The following is a 23,332-nucleotide window of genomic DNA, read 5'->3' on the forward strand; positions in this document are numbered from 1 at the left end:
CCACTTATCTCTTCTTCTGACATACTTCCAGAACGATGAACCTCAACCAGTGCTTTGGCTGTCATATCTGCTTTCTCTTCATCTTCACTAGCCAGCACCGCCCCCCCCCCTTTCCAATACTGGGTACCCCCACTCCGTCTTACTCCCTTCATTTTCTTGATCATTCCCCGAACTTGGTTAACTGGAGTGCTTCTCCCTATTGGGTTCACAAAATGATCTTCCACAAGGCGACATCACGAACCGCTCGGCTAGAGGGTCAGACCCGTTAGCTAGGGGACTAACGTGTCTTATTAGTAGTTTACACTTTCATAAAAAGAGTAGTTTTAAGATGAGATTTAAAAGAAGCCGGAGACTTGCTTTGTCTTAGTTCGACAGGAAGAGCGTTCCATAGCATGGGGGCTCTAACAGCAAAAGCCCCATCACCCTTTGTAACAAACCGAGACCCGGAAATACCCAGCAGGGCTCCGTCTGAGGCTCTTAATGGTCGAGGGGGCGTGCACCAAGTCAATAAATCAGAAATGCATGTAGGGGCAAGACCATTTAAAGCCTTAACGGTGAGCAATAAAATTTTAAAATCAATTTGAAGTATAACAGGCAGCCAGTGTAGGGAGGCAAGCTGCAGGAGTGACGTGGTCATGCCTCCTTGTCCCGCTAATGACCCGAGCAGCGGCGTCGCGCAACCAATTGCAGATGGCGGAGGGAGCCCGTGCTGATACCAGAATAAAGTGGATTACAATAGTCAAGGCGAGAATAGATAAAAGCATGTACAACATTTTGCAGATCGGCAATTGATAAAAATGACCTTATTTCTACCTGATGTATCTTCCAAGCCCACCCTGCTCCCACTAGCTCCTTCACATGAAATGGGATAATGATCACTCCCAACACTTGAATGACTCATTACCTCCCTGCCAAGGACTGCAATACTAATGTCAAGCCTATACTTGACTCACTGCCTGTGCCACAATCGATCCTTGTGAAACTCTCATCATTTAAACACAGCAGTCCCAAGGAGTCCATCAAATCCTCCACTATCCAACCATTCCTATCATCCCTTTCCCCTCCCCAAAGAGCTATATAAAACACAGTACTCTAACATGTATATACATGCTATATAAAACACAGTACTCTGACATGTATGCACATGCTATATAAAACACAGTACTCTGACATGTATGTACATGCTATATAAAACACAGTACTCTGACATGAATGTACATGCTATATAAAACACAGTACTATTATTATTATTATTATTATTATCTTTTTGCCTTAGCCTACAATTAGTTGCCTTTAAGTTGAGTACTTCACAACCTGTACTGTGAGTCTCCCTCCCGGGTCTGTCCTCCCGGGTCTCCATGGTGACGGTGGGCATCCCCCTCATCACATTCTTTATATATGTTATGTGCACACGCGCACACACACACGCGCGCGCGCCGCTTAACAACCGACGTCCACTCTAGTTTAACTAGGCCTCTGCTGCCATCTACAGGCATTCGTGCCGTAACACACCATTCGCTACAGTACGTTCCCTCCCCCTTGTTTTCCTCACCTGCAGTAAAATCACTCCCGGAACAACAGTTCAGCGCTGTGTCGCCTGTTATCTGGCTGCCATGACCCTGAATAACTCAACTTTTCCCCAGCACTCGGAGTCCTTCAAATAACTCGTCTTACCCAGTTCTTTTTTTAACGATTTACAGGCGACATCCCCTTTCGTGACTCCTTGGGGGCAGGCGCGCGGGAAGATGTTTTAAGTAGGGGGGCTGCCAAATAAAACGACAAGTATTGTGGGGAGCCGGCGTGGCAGAATGGCTCTAGAGGCAGCGACCTCTCTTTATATCCGGCCAATTACCCCACTCTTCCCAGATCCTGGTGGTTGTTCCAACCCCCCTGCCGATCCGGGGAGGGCTGCAGACTACCACATGCCTCCTCCTATACAGGTGGAGTCGCCAGCCGCTTCTCTTCACCTGACAGTGAGGAGTTTCGCCAGGGGGACGCAGCGCGTGGAAGGATCACACATTCCCCCGAACAGGCGCACCGACCGACCAGAGAAGGCGCTAGCGCAGCGACCAGGACACATACACATACATCCGGCTTCCCATCTGCAGACAGGGCCAATTGTGGATGTAGGGGCGCCCGACCAAGCCGGGGGTAACACGGGGACTCGAACCGACGATCCGCGTTTTGGTAGGAGATCTCTTTTTAATCGCAACTCCCATGCCCCATACACCGCACGATTCCCGGACTGCTGTTTTATTGACACCGGCCAAAGCGGACCAGAACTGAGCGAGCCCCCCCAATGTCTCAAGTGGACCAGGGCGGACCAGAACAGCACCCCCCCCCCATTTCTCAAATGGCGACTTCAGTCCAAGTCATAGTCCTACAGTCAGTAAACGGTCTCAGTCTGAATCGAACCCCTAAAACAACAACAACACGTGAATAACCACAACACGAACAGCACATCGTTAAAACACAATTTTAAATCTAACATTACCAGTCCCATCAGCCACTGCGCGCCCCCAGCGCGGAACCATGGCTGGCTCTAAAAATGTCGCCTGTTCATGCGAGAATTGCTCGCAGGCTCGCCTGGCGCAAACGTTTCTGGCTCCCGGGTTACTTCCGGGTACATGGGGCCAGGTCCCACTGAATATGCGCAGTAGTGTTACTCCCATCATGCCTGTAGGCTATGAGAACGGTAGAGGCTAGTTCCCATCGATGCAGAGAACGGAAATGGAGTAGAGAACGGTCAACTGAGCATGCGCGAAATGCCTCCACCACGCCCCCACACGCCCCGCGTAGCATCCAGGCGCTGGGATTCTAGACCCGCCCCTACTCTGTGTCTGATTAGCTAACTTGAACCCTAACCCCGCCCTAACCCTAACCTTAACCTACCCAAACAACGGAGGCAACGAGTACTTGCGCATGCTCAGTTGACCGTTCTCTGCATCGATAGGAACTAGCCTCTACGCTATGAGAACGGCTCGCACACAGCCGCGCCGTCATACAGGAAAAAAGAAAAGCTTTTTCTGGGCTTTGGACATTTTAAAAAAAGATTAAAACCGCACAGCTTGAAACTATACAATACAAAGAGTAATACTGACCATGATTATAGCTGCAGGTGTCCGGTCAACAGTTTTACAGGCGTCTCTTTTACAGTGGTGGTCTATGGGGGAAATGCTTTTTGGGCCGCAGGGGATTTTTCGCTGCAATACCGCGAGTGACCACCGGGAAAGAAATTGGCTGAGGCAAGGCTGAGCGGCGGCGCCGTATCCAGGTCCACTATCCTAACATCCATGCGCGGAACCGCCCACAGTCAGAGCGACCGCCTCCCGGGTCGCTACAACATGACGTCATTGTTTTGTTTCTGAGGCGCGCGTGGTGCGTAGCAGATTTGGAATGGTGTTTACCCGCTTTATTATTAAAGATGTACATTCCACGCAGCCCCGCCCACTGTTTAAAATGAAGTTGTTTTTTTTTTGCATTTGCACGTAAATACTGTTGGGACTAAGATGTTACACAGCCACCTGCCGCTGCCTGGGGGGGGGGGCTGCTGCATCCACCACTACCCCCCCTCCCCTAATTTTGGGCGTGTCCTGGTCTTGATTGTCAGTCTGACGGTTTTGCATTGTCTTGTGGAACGTCAACGTTTCCTTTTCTTTATGTTTCTTTGTTCTACTTGAACAATGGCACATGCAGAGCTATCATTCCGGCAGTCTGCGTCACTAGTTTTAAGTATCAGCACGAGACACACGTATGGCTTGGTCTGAACCGATGTTCACTGTCCTGAGAGCAGGCCTATGCGGTGTCACGTGTCTCAGGCCAAACCCCACATAGCAAAGACTCTTTGGCCCAAATATGGCCCACTTCTGCGGTTATCTTACGGCCCACGTTTGACCTTGAATGACGGTGCTGACTCAGGGTGAGTGTGGCTGCCTCAACTCAGCCACACCTGGGCCACATAGTATGTGCTGTAACCCAGCTCAAACCCAGTTCATTACATTTGGGCCATGTCTGGCCCACACAACACTTGCCGTAACTACCAAAAGTACCCAAATACGCCTGCTTTCGGGGAAGGCCACCACGGTAACCAACAACAAGCACAAACAATGATCTGCTATTCCCCGGTATCGATGTGATCTACACCAGTGGTTCTCAACCTTTTTGGGGTCCTGGACCCCCTGCGTATTTCTGATCTACCCTGAGGACCCCTCCACCTGATCTTGGGGGAGGGGGGTTGCAATTTGATAGAAACAGTAGAAACTGCATTTTAAATTGCATTATAGCATTTATTCACTCTTTGGGGCAAAAATAAGAGCTTTCAGTTGTAACTTAGATATAGTTAACAAAACAGAATTCTTATGCAGTAACTTTCAGATATATGTAACAAAACAGAATATGTATTCAGTAACTTTCAGATATATGTAACAAAACAGAATATGTATTCAGTAACTTTCAGATATATGTAACAAAACAGAATATGTATTCAGTAACTTTCAGATATATGTAACAAAACAGAATATGTATTCAGTAACTTTCAGATATATGTAACAACAGAATTTTTATGCAGTAACTTTTAACAATGCAAACGGGAGCGAGATCTCTTATTAAAATACAATAAATTACACTTGTGAAACAGATGTAATTAGAGAAAAAAGTCCAGTTACCCTTTAGAGTTTAGGTAGATAAAGGTCACAGTCACATTTGAGTAAAATAATCCTATTTCTATAAGTGTCATAGGGTCTTTTTTTTAAAGATATTTTATTTTCACGGACCCCTTGCAATTACACCACGGACCACTAGGGGTCCGCGGACCCCCGGTTGAAAAACACTAATCTACGCGACTGAGAGGCTAATTTTGGATGAAGATTGTTGTTTAACGGATTGTCAGTCTCCTTAGAGACCATCAAAAATTGCCATTGCCGACTATATTTCAAGTCGTCATAGCGGGGTATTGGGTAAAGTTTTCAACTAGCAATAATCACGCCTCGGATCAACCTCATAAGCTACGATACTGCCACTGCGCAAAGCTGTAGGAGAAGGGGCGGGCCAGGCTCCCCAGTCCTGCACACGTGCATCTCTATCATGGTTACGTCATGTAACGGAATAAACGTTCACAGTTAACATGTCTGTGAAGGTTCTCATTCATCCAGGTCATGGTTATCCAAAGGAGGTGAATCAAGTGCAACTGGACTTGGTATATATCCGTGAAGACGTTTCGCCTCTCATCCACGAGGCTTCATCAGTTCGTGCCTTTGTGACATTCACATTTCAACAAACATGATGCTTGTGATACTAGCCGCACGGTGGCGCAGTGGTTAGCGCTGTCACCTCACAGCAAGGAGGTCCTGGGTACGAACCGCAGGGCTGTCCAACCTTGAGGGGTCATCTTGCATGTTCTCCCCGTGTCTGCGGTGGGTTTTCTCCGGGTGCTCCGGTTTCCCCCACCATCAAAAGACACGCAGGTTAGGGTTAATACTCCTGTCTGTGCCCCTGAGCCAGGCATGGGCAAGAAGAACTGGAGTTGGTCCCCGGGCGCTGCACGGTGGCTGCCCACTGCTAATTGCAGAGGGGAATTCCCCCCACGGGGATCAATAAAGGCATCTCACATATTTTAAAGTTGTCTGCCTGATGATATTTTCATACTCTTTAAGAAACCAGCCAATGTGCTGGTCGAACCCCCAAGTATTCTTTATGAACATCTATGCAAACTATGAACAAAGTGTAAAAGTTTGTATAGGGCATGAGAGTGGGTCTTTTTATACTAGCATGTAAAGAAACATGTCAAATAATAAATGCAGATTCTACAGGATCAGTTTTAAATGAGAGAACGCAGAGCACAGGACACGAGCAGTCATTATATAGAGTTATATCCATCCGGTAGAAGATGTATGTGAATCAGCGCGGTGGCAGTGACGTCAGATTGGCCTTGTACCACGTGCTGTGAAACTGACGTCTCACCTGAGTTAATTGGTTGAATAACTACAAACAGGTACCTATTCAGGGTTGCAAAGAAAATATGCAGGATAGGGGTTCTTTGAGGACTGGGTTGAGAAACACTGGATAGGCTACCAGTTAGCTTAGTCCTGTCTGAACGCCGTCGGTGCCTCCTCCTCGGGCGCTGCTCCAGGCAGGGGCCGTGGTCCTTGGGCCTACCGGAAACGCAGCAGACCAGGCTCCCCCAGTCAATCCAGCGCCTGCTCTCTCGGCCAGACATCCTCGACACACCTCCCCGTACTCCACATGACGACACCACAGTCAACGCCAGGCGAGGCCGCCGCCAGACTACTCTCGGTGTTATGGGAACTGCCGGTCTGCATGGGCTAGCAGTTAGCTTAGCCTGCCACGCTTCCACGTCCTGTCAGACCGCCCTCGGTGCTTCCTCCTCAGGAGCAGCTCCAGGCAGGGGCCGTGGTCCCTGGGCCTGCAAGACACGGCAGACCGAGCTCTCCCGGCCATCAAAGGAAGACAAAGCCTAAACGCAGACGCGGACAAAGACCCTGCATTGACGGTACTGGGTGAGGCCGCCGCACACGCGGGTTCACGCCGCCATGTTCCCACACCGGAAGCGGAAAGAGAATCATGCTGCAAACGCATGAGTAGCTTTGGTAGTAGTTACGGCATTGGGACTCCTCTGTGTTGTAATTTGCAATGTCAAAATCTTCAACATTTGGACAGTGAGTAATACAAAGTTCATCAACGTTGAGATCACTTTACTAAAGTAGAATTGGATATCACTACGAGTTACACAACATTTAAACGGGTAAACAGTTATTAAGTTTCTTATTCGTTCACAGATTATCAGTCTCCTTAGAGACCGTCAAAAATTGCCATTGCCGACTATATTTCAAGTCGTTATAGCGGGGTATTGGGTAAAGTTTTCAACTAGCAATAATCGCGCCTCGGATAAACCTCATAGGCTACGATACTGCCACTGCGCAAAGCTGCAGGAAGAGGTGCGGGCCAGGCTCCCGACTCCTGCACACATGCATCTCTGTCATGGTTCAGTCATGAGCCCCATGGAACGGAATAACGTTCACAGCTCAACACGCAGGACACTTTAGATATTAGCTAGTATGTTAAAGTTGTCTGCGTGATGATATTTCCATTCTAGAGAATCTTTAAGAAACCAGCCAACGTGCTGGTTGCTCCCCCCCCCAAGTATTCTTCCTGAACATCTATGCAAACTTTCTCCTCGCCCCCTTCTCCAGCCTACAGAGATCTATTGGATCCGTCTCGAGAATCCATCCAACCCCCGAAACTTTGTCATCCCACATTCATCCAACCACATTCTGATTCATAATCTCATCAGTGTTGAACGTAACGTGACGTCTCAGGATGACTGTCGGACCTGCCGGTCTGCATGGGCTAGCAGTTAGCTTAGCCTGCCCCGCTTCCGGGTCCTGTTAGACCGCCCTCGGTGTTACCTCCTCGTTCGCGGCTCCAGGCAGGGCCGTGGTCCCTGGGCCCATAAGACGCAGCAGACCAAGCTCTTCCAGCCGATCCAGCGCAGCTCTCCCAGCCATCAAATGAAGACAACATTTAAATGCAGACGTGGACAAAAGCACTGCATGGAGGGTACTGGGTGAGGCCGCCGCACATGCGGATTCCCGCCGCCATCTGCCCACACGGGAAGGGGAATGAGTATCATATTACAAAGTATAAATCACTAATATTAGTAGCGTTAGGAGTATTTGGTACGCCTCTATTTTGTGACTTTCAAAGCCGAAATTGTTAACACTTGGTCAATAAGTCATGAAGAGTGGGTCAAACGTTGACACAACTCTGGTAAACGGGAATTTTAAGTTCTATCTTCAACTGCTAAACTGGGTACTTCCACAACTTTATTTTCCTTACACAGATTATCAGTCTCCTTAGGGACCGTCAAAAATGGCTATTGCCGACTATATCTCAAGTCGTCATAGCGGAGTATTGGGTAAAGTTTTCAACTAGCAATAATCGCTCCTCGGATAAACCTCATAGGCTACGATACTGCCACTGCGCAAAGCTGCAGGAGGAAGGGCGGGCCGGGCTCCCTGCTCCTGCACACATGCATCTCTGTCATGGTTCAGTCATGAGCCCCATGGAACGGAATAAACACTCACAGCTCAACACGCAGGACACTTTAGATATTAGCTAGTATGTTAAAGTTGTCTGCCTGAGGATATTTCCACACTAAAGAATCTTTAAGAAACCAGCCAATGTGCTGGTCGACCCCGCCCCAAGTATTCTTTCTGAACATCTATGCAAACTGAACAAAGTTTAAAAGTTGGTATAGCATGTAAAGAAACATGAAACAATCCCTTTTACAAATAACTGCACCACATTGTCACCTGATGCAGAAAGAATATGTGTGATGCCTAGCCACGTGTTCATGTGTTTATTTTTGGATTCAGGAAAAATAAATTCTACAGGACCAGTTTTAGATGAGAGAACGTAGAGCACAGGACACGAGCAGTCATTATATATTTATATCCATCCGGTAGAAGATGTATGTGAATCAGCGTGGTGGCAGTGACGTCAGATTGGCCTTGTACCACATGCTGTGAAACTGACGTCTCACCTGAGCAATCGCGTGCTGTGATGTGTAGAACCCCAACATGTTTCGGCCAATGACCGCCTGCTGTGAGAACGCCGACACGTCTGAGACACGCCCCCTTCTCCAGCCTACAGAGATCTATTGGATCCGTCTACAGAATCCATCCAATCCCCGAAACTGTGTCATCCCACATTCATCCAACTGGTTCATAATCACATCAGTGTGGAACGTAACGTGACGTCTCAGTAATAAGAATAATAATACTGGGAACTGCACAATGTGTCATGAAGGAATCCGGAATAAGGAACACTTCATTTGTCACGGGGGGGGGGGGTTCCCTCAGCCCGCAGCAGTGCAACACAAAGACAAACACATATCCAAAAACTACAAGAACTTCAGAAACACGCACACTAACTAACACATATATATATAAACTAACACATGAAGCAAAAAGGGGAAACAAAATCACGGTCCAAGGGAACGAACTCCTGCAGGGATGACTGTCGGAACTGCCGGTCTGCACAGGGCCAGTGTTTCTCAACCCAGTCCTCAAGGAACCCCTATCCTGCAGATTTTCATTGTAACCCTGCATAGGTAGCCCTGCTTGTACTTACTCGACCAATCATCTCGCAGCACTTAATTATGCAAGGTGTGCAACATCTGACAAAATTCATTGCCGATTGGTTGAATAACTACAAACAGGTACCTATTCAGGGTTGCAAAGAAAATATGCAGGATAGGGGTTCCTTGAGGACTGGGTTGGGAAACACTGGATAGGCTACCAGTTAGCTTAGTCCTGTCTGAACGCCGTCGGTGCCTCCTCCTCGGGCGCTGCTCCAGGCAGGGGCCGTGGTCCTTGGGCCTACCGGAAATGCAGCAGACCAGGCTCCCCAAGTCAATCCAGCGCCTGCTCTCTCGGCCAGACACCCTCGGCACACCTCCCCGTACTCCACATGACGACACCACAGTCAACGCCAGGCGAGGCCGCCGCCAGACTACTCTCGGTGCTATGGGAACTGCCGGTCTGCATGGGCTAGCAGTTAGCTTAGCCTGCCACGCTTCCACGGCCTGTCAGACCGCCCTCGGTGCTTCCTCCTCAGGCGCAGCTCCAGGCAGGGGCCGTGGTCCCTGGGCCTGCAAGACATGGCAGACCGAGCTCTCCCAGCCATCAAAGGAAGACACAACTTAAAAGCAGACGCGGACAAAGACCCTGCATTGACGGTACTGGGTGAGGCCGCCGCACACGCGGGTTCACGCCGCCATCTTCCCACACCGGAAGCGGAAAGAGAGTCATGCTGCAAAGTAAATATCATTAGCAAGAGTAGCTTTGGTAGTAATTACGGCATTGGGACTCCTCTGTGTTGTAATTTGCAAAGTCAAAATCTTTAACATTTGGTCAGTGAGTAATACAAAGTTCATCGACGTTGATATCACTTTACTAAAGTAAAATTGGATATCACTACGAGTTGCACAGATTTTCAACGGGTAAACAGGTATTAAGTTTCTTATTCGTTCACAAATTATCAGTCTCCTTAGAGACCGTCAAAAATTGCCATTGCCGACTATATTTCAAGTCGGCATAGCGGGGTATTGGGTAAAGTTTTCAACTAGCAATAATCGCGCCTCGGATAAACCTCATAGGCTACGATACTGCCACTGCGCAAAGCTGCAGAAGGAGGGGCGGCCCAGGCTCCCCAATCCTGCACACATGCATCTCTGTCATGGTTCAGTCATGAGCCTCATGTAACGGAATAACGTTCACAGCTCAACACGCAGGACACTTTCGATATTAGCTAGTATGTTAAAGTTGTCTGCATGATGATATTTCCATTCTAGAGAATCTTTAAGAAACCAGCCAACGTGCTGGTTGCTCCCCCCCCCCAAGTATTCTTCCTGAACATCTATGCAAACTTCCTCCTCGCCCCCTTCTCCAGCCTACAGAGATCTATTGGATCCGTCTCGAGAATCCATCCAACCCCCGAAACTTTGTCATCCCACATTCATCCAACCACATTCTGATTCATAATCTCATCAGTGTTGAACGTAACGTGACTTCTCAGGATGACTGTCGGACCTGCCGGTCTGCATGGGCTAGCAGTTAGCTTAGCTTGCCCCGCTTCCGCGTCCTGTCAGACCGCCCTCGGTGTTACCTCCTCGTTCGCGGCTCCAGGCAGGGCCGTGGTCCCTGGGCCTGTAAGACGCAGCAGACCAAGCTCTTCCAGCCGATCCAGCGCAGCTCTCCCAGCCATCAAATGAAGACAACATTTAATTGCAGACGTGGACAAAGACACCGCATGGAGGGTACTGGGTGAGGCCGCCGCACATGTGATTTCCCACCGCCATCTGCCCACACGGGAAGGGGAATGACTATCATATTACAAAGTATAAATCACTAATATTAGTGGCGTTGGGAGTATTTGGTACGCCTCTGTTTTGTGACTTTCAAAGCCGAAGTCTTTAACACTTGGTCAATAAGTAATGAAAAGTGAGTCAAACGTTGACACAACTCTGGTACACGGGAATTTTAAGAGTTACCTTCAACTGCTAAAGTAGATATATTTCCACTACTTTATTTTCCTTACACAGATTATCAGTCTCCTTAGAGACCATCAAAAATTGCCATTACCGACTATATTTCAAGTCGTCATAGCGGGGTATTGGGTAAAGTTTTCAACTAGCAATAATCACGCCTCGGTTAAACCTCATGGGCTACGATACTGCCACTGCGCAAAGTTGCAGGAGGAGGGGCGGGCCAGGCTCCCCAGTCCTGCACACATGCATCTCTGTCATGGTTCAGTCATGAGCCCCATGGAACGGAATAACGTTCACAGCTCAACACGCAGGACACTTTAGATATTAGCTAGTATATTAAAGTTGTCTGCGTGATGATATTTCCATACTAAAGAATCTTTAAGAAACCAGCCAACGTGCTGGTTGCACCCCCCAAGTATTCTTCCTGAACATCTATGCAAACTTCCTCCTCGCCCCCTTCTCCAGCCTACAGAGATCTATTGGATCCGTCTCGAGAATCCATCCAACCCTCGAAACTGTGTCATCCCACATTCGTCCAACCACATTCTGATTCATAATCTCATCAGTGTTGAACGTAACGTGACGTCTCAGGATGACTGTCGGACCTGCCGGTCTGCATGGGCTAGCAGTTAGCTTAGCCTGCCCCGCTTCCGGGTCCTGTCAGACCGCCCTCGGTGTTACCTCCTCTTTCGCGGCTCCAGGCAGGGCCGTGGTCCCTGGGCCCATAAGACGCAGCAGACCAAGCTCTTCCAGCCGATCCAGCGCAGCTCTCCCAGCCATCAAATGAAGAAGACATTTAATTGCAGACGTGGACAAAGACACCGCATGGAGGGTACTGGGTGAGGCCGCCGCACATGTGATTTCCCGCCGCCATCGGCCCACACGGGGAGGGGAATGAGTATCATATTACAAAGTATAAATCACTAATATTAGTGGCGTTGGGAGTATTTGGTACGCCTCTGTTTTGTGACTTTCAAAGCCGAAGTCTTTAACACTTGTTCAATAAGTAATGAAAAGTGAGTCAAACGTTGACACAAGTCTGGTAAACGGGAATTTTAAGTATTACCTTCAACTGCTAAAGTAGATATACTTCCACCACTTTATTTTCCTTCACAGATTATCAGTCTCCTTAGAGACCATCACAAATTGCCATTGCCGACTATATTTCAAGTCGTCATAGCGGGATATTGGGTAAAGTTTTCAACTAGCAATAATCACGCCTCGGTTAAACCTCATAGGCTACGATACTGCCACTGCGCAAAGTTGCAGGAGGAGGGGCGGGCCAGGCTCCCCACTCCTGCACACATGCATCTCTGTCATGGTTCAGTCATGAGCCCCATGGAACGGAATAACGTTCACAGCTCAACACGCAGGACACTTTAGATATTAGCTAGTATATTAAAGTTGTCTGCATGATGATATTTCCATACTAAAGAATCTTTAAGAAACCAGCCAACGTGCTGGTTGCACCCCCCAAGTATTCTTCCTGAACATCTATGCAAACTTCCTCCTCGCCCCCTTCTCCAGCCTACAGAGATCTATTGGATCCGTCTCGAGAATCCATCCAACCCCCGAAACTGTGTCATACCACATTCGTCCAACCACATTCTGATTCATAATCTCATCAGTGTTGAACGTAACGTGACGTCTCAGGATGACTGTCGGACCTGCCGGTCCCTGGGCCCATAAGACGCAGCAGACCAAGCTCTTCCAGCCGATCCAGCGCAGCTCTCCCAGCCATCAAATGAAGACATTTAAATGCAGACGTGGACAAAGACACTGCATGGAGGGTACTGGGTGAGGCCGCCGCACATGTGGATTCCCGCCGCCATCTGCCCACACGGGAAGGGGAATGAGTATCATATTACAAAGTATAAATCACTAATATTAGTGGCGTTGGGAGTATTTGGTACGCCTCTGTTTTGTGACTTTCAAAGCCGAAGTCTTTAACACTTGTTCAATAAGTAATGAAAAGGGAGTCAAACGTTGACACAAGTCTGGCAAAGGGAATTTTAAGTATTACCTTCAACTGCTAAAGAGGATATACTTCCACTACTTTATTTTCCTTATACAGATCAGGAGACTCCTTAGAGACCATCAAAAATTGCCATTGCCGACTATATTTCAAGTCGTCATAACGGGGTATTGGGTAAAGTTTTCAACTAGCAATAATCGCGCCTCGGATAAACCTCATATCTTTAAGAAACCAGCCAACGTGCTGGTTGCTCCCCCCCCCCCCCCAAGTATTCTTCCTGAACATCTATGCAAACTTCCTCCTCGCCCCCTTCTCCAGCCTACAGAGATCTATTGGATCCGTCTACAGAATCCATCCAACCCCCGAAACTGTGTCATCCCACATTCATCCAACTGGTTCATAATCACATCAGTGTTGAACGTAACGTGACGTCTCAGTAATAAGAATAATAATACTGGGAACTGCACAATGTGTCATGAAGGTAAAAACCAAGAGGAATCAGGAATAAGAAACCCTTTATTTGACACGGGGGGGGTTCCCTCAGCCCGCAGCAGTGCAACACAAAGACAAACACACATCCAAAAACTACAAGAACTTCAGAAACACGCACACTAACTAACACATATATATAAACTAACGCATGAAGCGAAAAGGGAAACAAATTCACGGTCCAAGGGAACGAACTCCGGCAGGGATGACTGTCGGAACTGCCGGTCTGCATAGGCCAGTGTTTCTCAACCCAGTCCTCAAGGACCCCCTATCCTGCAGATTTTCATTGTAACCCTGCATAGGTAGCCCTGCTTGTACTTACTCGACCAATCATCTCGCAGCACTTAATTATGCAAGGTGTGCAACGTCTGACAAAATTCATTGCTGATTGGTTGAATAACTACAAACAGGTACCTATTCAGGGTTGCAAAGAAAATATGCAGGGTAGGGGTTCCTTGAGGACTGGGTTGAGAAACACTGGATAGGCTACCAGTTAGCTTAGTCCTATCTGAACGCCGTCGGTGCCTCCTGCTCGGGCGCTGCTCCAGGCAGGGGCCGTGGTCCTTGGGCCTACCGGAAACGCAGCAGACCAGGCTCCCCCAGTCAATCCAGCGCCTGCTCTCTCGGCCAGACACCCTCGACACACCTCCCCGTACTCCACATGACGACACCACAGTCAACGCCAGGCGAGGCCGCCACCAGACTACTCTTGGTGTTATGGGATCTGCCGGTCTGCATGGGCTAGCAGTTAGCTTAGCCTGCCACGCTTCCACGTCCTGTCAGACCGCCCTCGGTGCTTCCTCCTCAGGCGCAGCTCCAGGCAGGGGCCGTGGTCCCTGGGCCTGCTAGACACGGCAGACCAAGTTCTCCCAGCCATCAAAGGAAGACACAACTTAAAAGCAGACGCGGACAAAGACCCTGCATTGACGGTACTGGGTGAGGCCGCCGCACACGCGGGTTCACGCCGCCATCTTCCCACACCGGAAGCGGAAAGAGAGTCATGCTGCAAAGTAGATATCATTATTATTAGTAGCTTTGGTAGTAGTTACGGCATTGGGACTCCTCTGTGTTGTAATTTGCAAAGTCAAAGTCTTTAACATTTGGCTAGTAAGTAATACAAAGTTCATCAACGTTGATATTACTTTACTAAACTTGAATTGGATATCACTCCAAGTTGCACAGAGTTTAAACGGGTAAACAGGTATTAAGTTTATTATTCGTTCACAGATTATCAGTCTCCTTAGAGACCATCAAAAATTGCCATTGCCGACTGTATTTCAAGTCGTCATAGCGGGGTATTGGGTAAAGTTTTCAACTAGCAATAATCACGCCTCGGATAAACCTCATAGGCTACGATACTGCCACTGCGCAAAGCTGCGGGAGGAGGGGCGGCCCAGGCTCCCGACTCCTGCACACATGCATCTCTGTCATGGTTCAGTCATGAGCCCCATGGAACGGAATAACATTCACAGCTCAACACGCAGGACACTTTAGATATTAGCTAGTATGTTAAAGTTGTCTGCCTGAGGATATTTCCATACTAAAGAATCTTTAAGAAACCAGCCAACGTGCTGGTCGACCTCCCCCCAAGTATTCTTTCTGAACATCTATGCAAACTTCCTCCTCGCCCCCTTCTCCAGCCTACAGAGATCTATTGGATCCGTCTCGAGAATCCATCCAACCCCCGAAACTTTGTCATCCCACATTCATCCAACCACATTCTGATTCATAATCTCATCAGTGTTGAACGTAACGTGACGTCTCAGGATGACTGTCGGACCTGCCGGTCTGCATGGGCTAGCAGTTAGCTTAGCTTGCCCCGCTTCCGCGTCCTGTCAGACCGCCCTCGGTGTTACCTCCTCGTTCGCGGCTCCAGGCAGGGCCGTGGTCCCTGGGCCTGTAAGACGCAGCAGACCAAGCTCTTCCAGCCGATCCAGCGCAGCTCTCCCAGCCATCAAATGAAGACAACATTTAAATGCAGACGTGGACAAAAGCACTGCATGGAGGGTACTGGGTGAGGCCGCCGCACATGCGGATTCCCGCCGCCATCTGCCCACACGGGAAGGGGAATGAGTATCACATTACAAAGTATAAATCACTAATATTAGTAGCGTTGGGAGTATTTGGTACGCCTCTATTTTGTGACTTTCAAAGCCGAAATTGTTAACACTTGGTCAATAAGTCATGAAAAGTGGGTCAAACGTTGACACAACTCTGGTAAACGGGAATTTTAAGTTCTATCTTCAACTGCTAAACTGGGTACTTCCACAACTTTATTTTCCTTACACAGATTATCAGTCTCCTTAGAAACCGTCAAAAATGGCTATTGCCGACTATATCTCAAGTCGTCATAGCGGAGTATTGGGTAAAGTTTTCAACTAGCAATAATCGCGACTCAGTGAAACCTCATAGGCTACGATACTGCCACTGCGCAAAGCTGCAGGAGGGAGGGCGGGCCAGGGTACCGACTCCTGCACACATGCATCTCTGTCATGGTTCAGTCATGAGCCCCATGGAACGGAATAAACACTCACAGCTCAACACGCAGGACACTTTAGATATTAGCTAGTATGTTAAAGTTGTCTGCCTGAGGATATTTCCACACTAAAGAATCTTTAAGAAACCAGCCAATGTGCTGGTCGACCCCGCCCCAAGTATTCTTTCTGAACATCTATGCAAACTGAACAAAGTTTAAAAGTTGGTATAGCATGTAAAGAAACATGAAACAATCCCTTTTACAAATAACTGCACCACATTGTCACCTGATGCAGAAAGAACATGTGTGATGCCTAGCCACGTGTTCATGTGTTTATTTTTGGATTCAGGAAAAATAAATTCTACAGGACCAGTTTTAGATGAGAGAACGCAGAGCACAGGACACGAGCAGTCATTATATATTTATATCCATCCGGTAGAAGATGTATGTGAATCAGCGTGGTGGCAGTGACGTCAGATTGGCCTTGTACCACATGCTGTGAAACTGACGTCTCACCTGAGCAATCGCGTGCTGTGATGTGTAGAACCCCAACATGTTTCGGCCAATGACCGCCTGCTGTGAGAACGCCGACACGTCTGAGACACGCCCCCTTCTCCAGCCTACAGAGATCTATTGGATCCGTCTACAGAATCCATCCAATCCCCGAAACTGTGTCATCCCACATTCATCCAACTGGTTCATAATCACATCAGTGTGGAACGTAACGTGACGTCTCAGTAATAAGAATAATAATACTGGGAACTGCACAATGTGTCATGAAGGAATCCGGAATAAGGAACACTTAATTTGTCACGGGGGGGGGGGGTTCCCTCAGCCCGCAGCAGTGCAACACAAAAACTACAAGAACTTCAGAAACACGCACACTAACTAACACATATATATATAAACTAACACATGAAGCGAAAAGGGGAAACAAAATCACGGTCCAAGGGAACGAACTCCTGCAGGGATGACTGTCGGAACTGCCGGTCTGCACAGGGCCAGTGTTTCTCAACCCAGTCCTCAAGGAACCCCTATCCTGCAGATTTTCATTGTAACCCTGCATAGGTAGCCCTGCTTGTACTTACTCGACCAATCATCTCGCAGCACTCAATTATGCAAGGTGTGCAACATCTGACAAAATTCATTGCCGATTGGTTGAATAACTACAAACAGGTACCTATTCAGGGTTGCAAAGAAAATATGCAGGATAGGGGTTCCTTGAGGACTGGGTTGGGAAACACTGGATAGGCTACCAGTTAGCTTAGTCCTGTCTGAACGCCGTCGGTGCCTCCTCCTCGGGCGCTGCTCCAGGCAGGGGCCGTGGTCCTTGGGCCTACCGGAAATGCAGCAGACCAGGCTCCCCCAGTCAATCCAGCGCCTGCTCTCTCGGCCAGACATCCTCGGCACACCTCCCCGTACTCCACATGACGACACCACAGTCAACGCCAGGCGAGGCCGCCGCCAGACTACTCTCGGTGCTATGGGAACTGCCGGTCTGCATGGGCTAGCAGTTAGCTTAGCCTGCCACGCTTCCACGGCCTGTCAGACCGCCCTCGGTGCTTCCTCCTCAGGCGCAGCTCCAGGCAGGGGCCGTGGTCCCTGGGCCTGCAAGACATGGCAGACCGAGCTCTCCCAGCCATCAAAGGAAGACACAACTTAAAAGCAGACGCGGACAAAGACCCTGCATTGACGGTACTGGGTGAGGCCGCCGCACACGCGGGTTCAGGCCGCCATCTTCCCACACCGGAAGCGGAAAGAGAGTCATGCTGCAAAGTAGATATCATTAGCAAGAGTAGCTTTGGTAGTAATTACGGCATTGGGACTCCTCTGTGTTGTAATTTGCAAAGTCAAAATCTTTATCATTTGGCCAGTGAGTAATACAAAGTTCATCGACGTTGACATCACTTTACTAAAGTAAAATTGGATATCACTACGAGTTGCACAGAGCTTCAACGGGTAAACAGGTATTAAGTTTCTTATTCGTTCACCGATTATCAGTCTCCTTAGAGACCGTCAAAAATTGCCATTGCCGACTATATTTCAAGTCGTCATAGCGGGGTATTGGGTAAAGTTTTCAACTAGCAATAATCGCGCCTCGGATAAACCTCATAGGCTACGATACTGCCACTGCGCAAAGCTGCAGGAGGAGGGGCGGGCCAGGGTACCGACTCCTGCACACATGCATCTCTGTCATGGTTCAGTCATGAGCCTCATGTAACGGAATAAACACTCACAGCTCAACACGCAGGACACTTTAGATATTAGCTAGTATGTTAAAGTTGTCTGCATGATGATATTTCCATTCTAGAGAATCTTTAAGAAACCAGCCAACGTGCTGGTTGCTCCCCCCCCCCCCAAGTATTCTTCCTGAACATCTATGCAAACTTCCTCCTCGCCCCCTTCTCCAGCCTACAGAGATCTATTGGATCCGTCTCGAGAATCCATCCAACCCCCGAAACTTTGTCATCCCACATTCATCCAACCACATTCTGATTCATAATCTCATCAGTGTTGAACGTAACGTGACGTCTCAGGATGACTGTCGGACCTGCCGGTCTGCATGGGCTAGCAGTTAGCTTAGCTTGCCCCGCTTCCGCGTCCTGTCAGACCGCCCTCGGTGTTACCTCCTCGTTCGCGGCTCCAGGCAGGGCCGTGGTCCCTGGGCCTGTAAGACGCAGCAGACCAAGCTCTTCCAGCCGATCCAGCGCAGCTCTCCCAGCCATCAAATGAAGACAACATTTAATTGCAGACGTGGACAAAGACACCGCATGGAGGGTACTGGGTGAGGCCGCCGCACATGTGATTTCCCACCGCCATCTGCCCACACGGGAAGGGGAATGAGTATCATATTACAAAGTATAAATCACTAATATTAGTGGCGTTGGGAGTATTTGGTACGCCTCTGTTTTGTGACTTTCAAAGCCGAAGTCTTTAACACTTGGTCAATAAGTAATGAAAAGTGAGTCAAACGTTGACACAACTCTGATAAACGGGAATTTTAAGAGTTACCTTCAACTGCTAAAGTAGATATATTTCCACTACTTTATTTTCCTTACACAGATTATCAGTCTCCATAAAGACCATCAAAAATTGCCATTGCCGACTATATTTCAAGTCGTCATAGCGGGGTATTGGGTAAAGTTTTCAACTAGCAATAATCACGCCTCGGGTAAACCTCATAGGCTACGATACTGCCACTGCGCAAAGTTGCAGGTGGAGGGGCGGGCCAGGCTCCCTGCTCCTGCACACATGCATCTCTGTCATGGTTCAGTCATGAGCCTCATGTAACGGAATAACGTTCACAGCTCAACACGCAGGACACTTTAGATATTAGCTAGTATATTAAAGTTGTCTGCATGATGATATTTCCATACTAAAGAATCTTTAAGAAACCAGCCAACGTGCTGGTTGCACCCCCCAAGTATTCTTCCTGAACATCTATGCAAACTTCCTCCTCGCCCCCTTCTCCAGCCTACAGAGATCTATTGGATCCGTCTCGAGAATCCATCCAACCCTCGAAACTGTGTCATCCCACATTCGTCCAACCACATTCTGATTCATAATCTCATCAGTGTTGAATGTAACGTGACGTCTCAGGATGACTGTCGGACCTGCCGGTCCCTGGGCCCATAAGACGCAGCAGACCAAGCTCTTCCAGCCGATCCAGCGCAGCTCTCCCAGCCATCAAATGAAGACATTTAAATGCAGACGTGGACAAAGACACTGCATGGAGGGTACTGGGTGAGGCCGCCGCACATGTGGATTCCCGCCGCCATCTGCCCACACGGGAAGGGGAATGAGTATCATATTACAAAGTATAAATCACTAATATTAGTGGCGTTGGGAGTATTTGGTACGCCTCTGTTTTGTGACTTTCAAAGCCGAAGTCTTTAACACTTGTTCAGTAAGTAATGAAAAGGGAGTCAAACGTTGACACATGTCTGGCAAACGGGAATTTTAAGTATTACCTTCAACTGCTAAGGGGATATACTTCCACTACTTTATTTTCCTTATACAGATTATCAGTCTCCTTAGAGACCATCAAAAATTGCCATTGCCGACTATATTTCAAGTCGTCATAGCGGGGTATTGGGTAAAGTTTTCAACTAGCAATAATCGCGCCTCGGATAAACCTCATGGGCTACGATACTGCCACTGCGCAAAGCTGCAGGTGGAGGGGCGGGCCAGGCTCCCTGCTCCTGCACACATGCATCTCTGTCATGGTTCAGTCATGAGCCTCATGTAACGGAATAACGTTCACAGCTCAACACGCAGGACACTTTCGATATTAGCTAGTATGTTAAAGTTGTCTGCATGATGATATTTCCATTCTAGAGAATCTTTAAGAAACCAGCCAACGTGCTGGTTGCTCCCCCCCCCCAAGTATTCTTCCTGAACATCTATGCAAACTTCCTCCTCGCCCCCTTCTCCAGCCTACAGAGATCTATTGGATCCGTCTCGAGAATCCATCCAACCCTCGAAACTGTGTCATCCCACATTCGCCCAACCACATTCTGATTCATAATCTCATCAGTGTTGAACGTAACGTGACGTCTCAGGATGACTGTCGGACCTGCCGGTCTGCATGGGCTAGCAGTTAGCTTAGCCTGCCCCGCTTCCGGGTCCTGTCAGACCGCCCTCGGTGTTACCTCCTCTTTCGCGGCTCCAGGCAGGGCCGTGGTCCCTGGGCCCATAAGATGCAGCAGACCAAGCTCTTCCAGCCGATCCAGCGCAGCTCTCCCAGCCATCAAATGAAGAAGACATTTAATTGCAGACGTGGACAAAGACACCGCATGGCGGGTACTGGGTGAGGCCGCCGCACATGTGATTTCCCGCCGCCATCTGCCCACACGGGGAGGGGAATGAGTATCATATTTCAAAGTATAAATCACTAATATTAGTGGCGTTGGGAGTATTTGGTACGCCTCTGTTTTATGACTTTCAAAGCCGAAGTCTTTAACACTTGGTCAATAAGTAATGAAAAGTGAGTCAAACGTTGACACAACTCTGGTAAACGGGAATTTTAAGAGTTACCTTCAACTGCTAAAGTAGATATACTTCCACTACTTTATTTTCCTTCACAGATTATCAGTATTCTTAGAGACCATCAAAAATTGCCATTGCCGACTATATTTCAAGTCGTCATAGCGGGATATTGGGTAAAGTTTTTAACTAGCAATAATCACACCTCGGTTAAACTTCACAGGCTACGATACTGCCACTGCGCAAAGCTGCAGGAGGAGGGGCGGGCCAGGCTCCCCACTCCTGCACACATGCATCTCTGTCATGGTTCAGTCATGAGCCCCATGGAACGGAATAACGTTCACAGCTCAACACGCAGGACACTTTAGATATTAGCAAGTATATTAAAGTTGTCTGCATGATGATATTTCCATACTAAAGAATCTTTAAGAAACCAGCCAACGTGCTGGTTGCACCCCCCAAGTATTCTTCCTGAACATCTATGCAAACTTCCTCCTCGCCCCCTTCTCCAGCCTACAGAGATCTATTGGATCCGTCTCGAGAATCCATCCAACCCCCGAAACTGTGTCATACCACATTCGTCCAACCACATTCTGATTCATAATCTCATCAGTGTTGAACGTAACGTGACGTCTCAGGATGACTGTCGGACCTGCCGGTCCCTGGGCCCATAAGACACAGCAGACCAAGCTCTTCCAGCCGATCCAGCGCAGCTCTCCCAGCCATCAAATGAAGACATTTAAATGCAGACGTGGACAAAGACACTGCATGGAGGGTACTGGGTGAGGCCGCCGCACATGTGGATTCCCGCCGCCATCTGCCCACACGGGAAGGGGAATGAGTATCATATTACAAAGTATAAATCACTAATATTAGTGGCGTTGGGAGTATTTGGTACGCCTCGGTTTTGTGACTTTCAAAGCCGAAGTTTTTAACACTTGTTCTATAAGTAATGAAAAGGGAGACAAACATTGACACAACTCTGGTAAACGGGAATTTTAAGTGTTACCTTCAACTGCTAAAGAGGATATACTTCCACTACTTTATTTTCCTTACACAGATTATCAGTCTCCTTAGAGACCGTAAAAAATTGCCATTGCCGACTATATTTCAAGTCGTCATAGCGGGGTATTGGGTAAAGTTTTCAACTAGCAATAATCGCGCCTCGGATAAACCTCATAGGCTACGATACTGCCACTGCGCAAAGCTGCAGATGGAGGGGCGGGCCAGGCTCCCTGCTCCTGCACACATGCATCTCTGTCATGGTTCAGTCATGAGCCTCATGTAACGGAATAACGTTCACAGCTCAACACGCAGGACACTTTAGATATTAGCTAGTATGTTAAAGTTGTCTCTATGATGATATTTCCATACTAAAGAATCTTTAAGAAACCAGTCAATGTGCTGGTCGACCCCCCCCCCTAAGTATTCTTCCTGAACATCTATGCAAACTTCCTCCTCGCCCCCTTCTCCAGCCTACAGAGATCTATTGGATCCGTCTACAGAATCCATCCAACCCCCGAAACTGTGTCATCCCACATTCATCCAACTGGTTCATAATCGCATCAGTGTTGAACGTAACGTGACGTCTCAGTAATAAGAATAATAATACTGGGGAACTGCACAATGTGTCATGAAGGTAAAAACCAAGAGGAATCAGGAATAAGGAACTCTTTATTTGTCACGGGGGGGGGGGGTTCCCTCAGCCCGCAGCAGTGCAACACAAAGACAAACACACATCCAAAAACTACAAGAACTTCAGAAACACGCACACTAACTAACACATATATATAAACTAACGCATGAAGCGAAAAGGGAAACAAATTCACGGTCCAAGGGAACGAACTCCGGCAGGGATGACTGCCGGAACTGCCGGTCTGCATAGGCCAGTGTTTCTCAACCCAGTCCTCAAGGAACCCCCTATCCTGCAGATTTTCATTGTAACCCTGCATAGGTAGCCCTGCTTGTACTTATTCGACCAATCATCTCGCAGCACTTAATTATGCAAGGTGTGCAACATCTGACACAATTCATTGCTGATTGGTTGAATAACTACAAACAGGTACCTATTCAGGGTTGCAAAGAAAATATGCAGGATAGGGGGTCCTTGAGGACTGGGTTGAGAAACACTGGATAGGCTACCAGTTAGCTTAGTCCTGTCTGAACGCCGTCGGTGCCTCCTCCTCGGGCGCTGCTCCAGGCAGGGGCCGTGGTCCTTGGGCCTACCGGAAACGCAGCAGACCAGGCTCCCCCAGTCAATCCAGCGCCTGCTCTCTCGGCCAGACACCCTCGGCACACCTCCCCGTACTCCACATGACGACACCACAGTCAACGCCAG

At 48.4% G+C, this 23,332-nt stretch overlaps 14 non-coding genes across 14 annotated transcripts; all 14 read right to left on the reverse strand.

Moving 5' to 3' along the window:
* Positions 1-4,888: 4,888 nt before the first annotated feature.
* On the reverse strand, positions 4,889-5,029 carry LOC130114869 (U4 spliceosomal RNA). Its single transcript, XR_008810462.1, has one exon. It is a non-coding gene; the product is annotated as a U4 spliceosomal RNA (small nuclear RNA).
* Positions 5,030-6,802: 1,773 nt separating this feature from the next.
* LOC130114863 (U4 spliceosomal RNA) lies at positions 6,803-6,943 on the reverse strand. The gene has a single exon (XR_008810456.1). It is a non-coding gene; the product is annotated as a U4 spliceosomal RNA (small nuclear RNA).
* Positions 6,944-7,866: 923 nt separating this feature from the next.
* On the reverse strand, positions 7,867-8,007 carry LOC130114870 (U4 spliceosomal RNA). Its single transcript, XR_008810463.1, has one exon. It is a non-coding gene; the product is annotated as a U4 spliceosomal RNA (small nuclear RNA).
* A 2,056-nt stretch (positions 8,008-10,063) lies between these two features.
* Positions 10,064-10,204, reverse strand: LOC130114857 (U4 spliceosomal RNA). Its single transcript, XR_008810451.1, has one exon. It is a non-coding gene; the product is annotated as a U4 spliceosomal RNA (small nuclear RNA).
* A 926-nt stretch (positions 10,205-11,130) lies between these two features.
* LOC130114865 (U4 spliceosomal RNA) lies at positions 11,131-11,271 on the reverse strand. The gene has a single exon (XR_008810458.1). It is a non-coding gene; the product is annotated as a U4 spliceosomal RNA (small nuclear RNA).
* A 921-nt stretch (positions 11,272-12,192) lies between these two features.
* On the reverse strand, positions 12,193-12,333 carry LOC130114867 (U4 spliceosomal RNA). The gene has a single exon (XR_008810460.1). It is a non-coding gene; the product is annotated as a U4 spliceosomal RNA (small nuclear RNA).
* An 817-nt stretch (positions 12,334-13,150) lies between these two features.
* Positions 13,151-13,291, reverse strand: LOC130114873 (U4 spliceosomal RNA). The gene has a single exon (XR_008810466.1). It is a non-coding gene; the product is annotated as a U4 spliceosomal RNA (small nuclear RNA).
* A 1,476-nt stretch (positions 13,292-14,767) lies between these two features.
* Positions 14,768-14,908, reverse strand: LOC130114864 (U4 spliceosomal RNA). The gene has a single exon (XR_008810457.1). It is a non-coding gene; the product is annotated as a U4 spliceosomal RNA (small nuclear RNA).
* A 922-nt stretch (positions 14,909-15,830) lies between these two features.
* Positions 15,831-15,971, reverse strand: LOC130114871 (U4 spliceosomal RNA). Its single transcript, XR_008810464.1, has one exon. It is a non-coding gene; the product is annotated as a U4 spliceosomal RNA (small nuclear RNA).
* A 2,038-nt stretch (positions 15,972-18,009) lies between these two features.
* On the reverse strand, positions 18,010-18,150 carry LOC130114858 (U4 spliceosomal RNA). Its single transcript, XR_008810452.1, has one exon. It is a non-coding gene; the product is annotated as a U4 spliceosomal RNA (small nuclear RNA).
* A 929-nt stretch (positions 18,151-19,079) lies between these two features.
* On the reverse strand, positions 19,080-19,220 carry LOC130114868 (U4 spliceosomal RNA). The gene has a single exon (XR_008810461.1). It is a non-coding gene; the product is annotated as a U4 spliceosomal RNA (small nuclear RNA).
* An 817-nt stretch (positions 19,221-20,037) lies between these two features.
* On the reverse strand, positions 20,038-20,178 carry LOC130114862 (U4 spliceosomal RNA). Its single transcript, XR_008810455.1, has one exon. It is a non-coding gene; the product is annotated as a U4 spliceosomal RNA (small nuclear RNA).
* Positions 20,179-21,103: 925 nt separating this feature from the next.
* Positions 21,104-21,244, reverse strand: LOC130114872 (U4 spliceosomal RNA). The gene has a single exon (XR_008810465.1). It is a non-coding gene; the product is annotated as a U4 spliceosomal RNA (small nuclear RNA).
* Positions 21,245-22,062: 818 nt separating this feature from the next.
* On the reverse strand, positions 22,063-22,203 carry LOC130114866 (U4 spliceosomal RNA). The gene has a single exon (XR_008810459.1). It is a non-coding gene; the product is annotated as a U4 spliceosomal RNA (small nuclear RNA).
* Positions 22,204-23,332: the final 1,129 nt, after the last annotated feature.

The sequence above is a fragment of the Lampris incognitus genome, chromosome 6 (genome assembly GCF_029633865.1).
Source record: "Lampris incognitus isolate fLamInc1 chromosome 6, fLamInc1.hap2, whole genome shotgun sequence".
NCBI classification, from domain to species: Eukaryota; Metazoa; Chordata; class Actinopteri; order Lampriformes; family Lampridae; genus Lampris; species Lampris incognitus.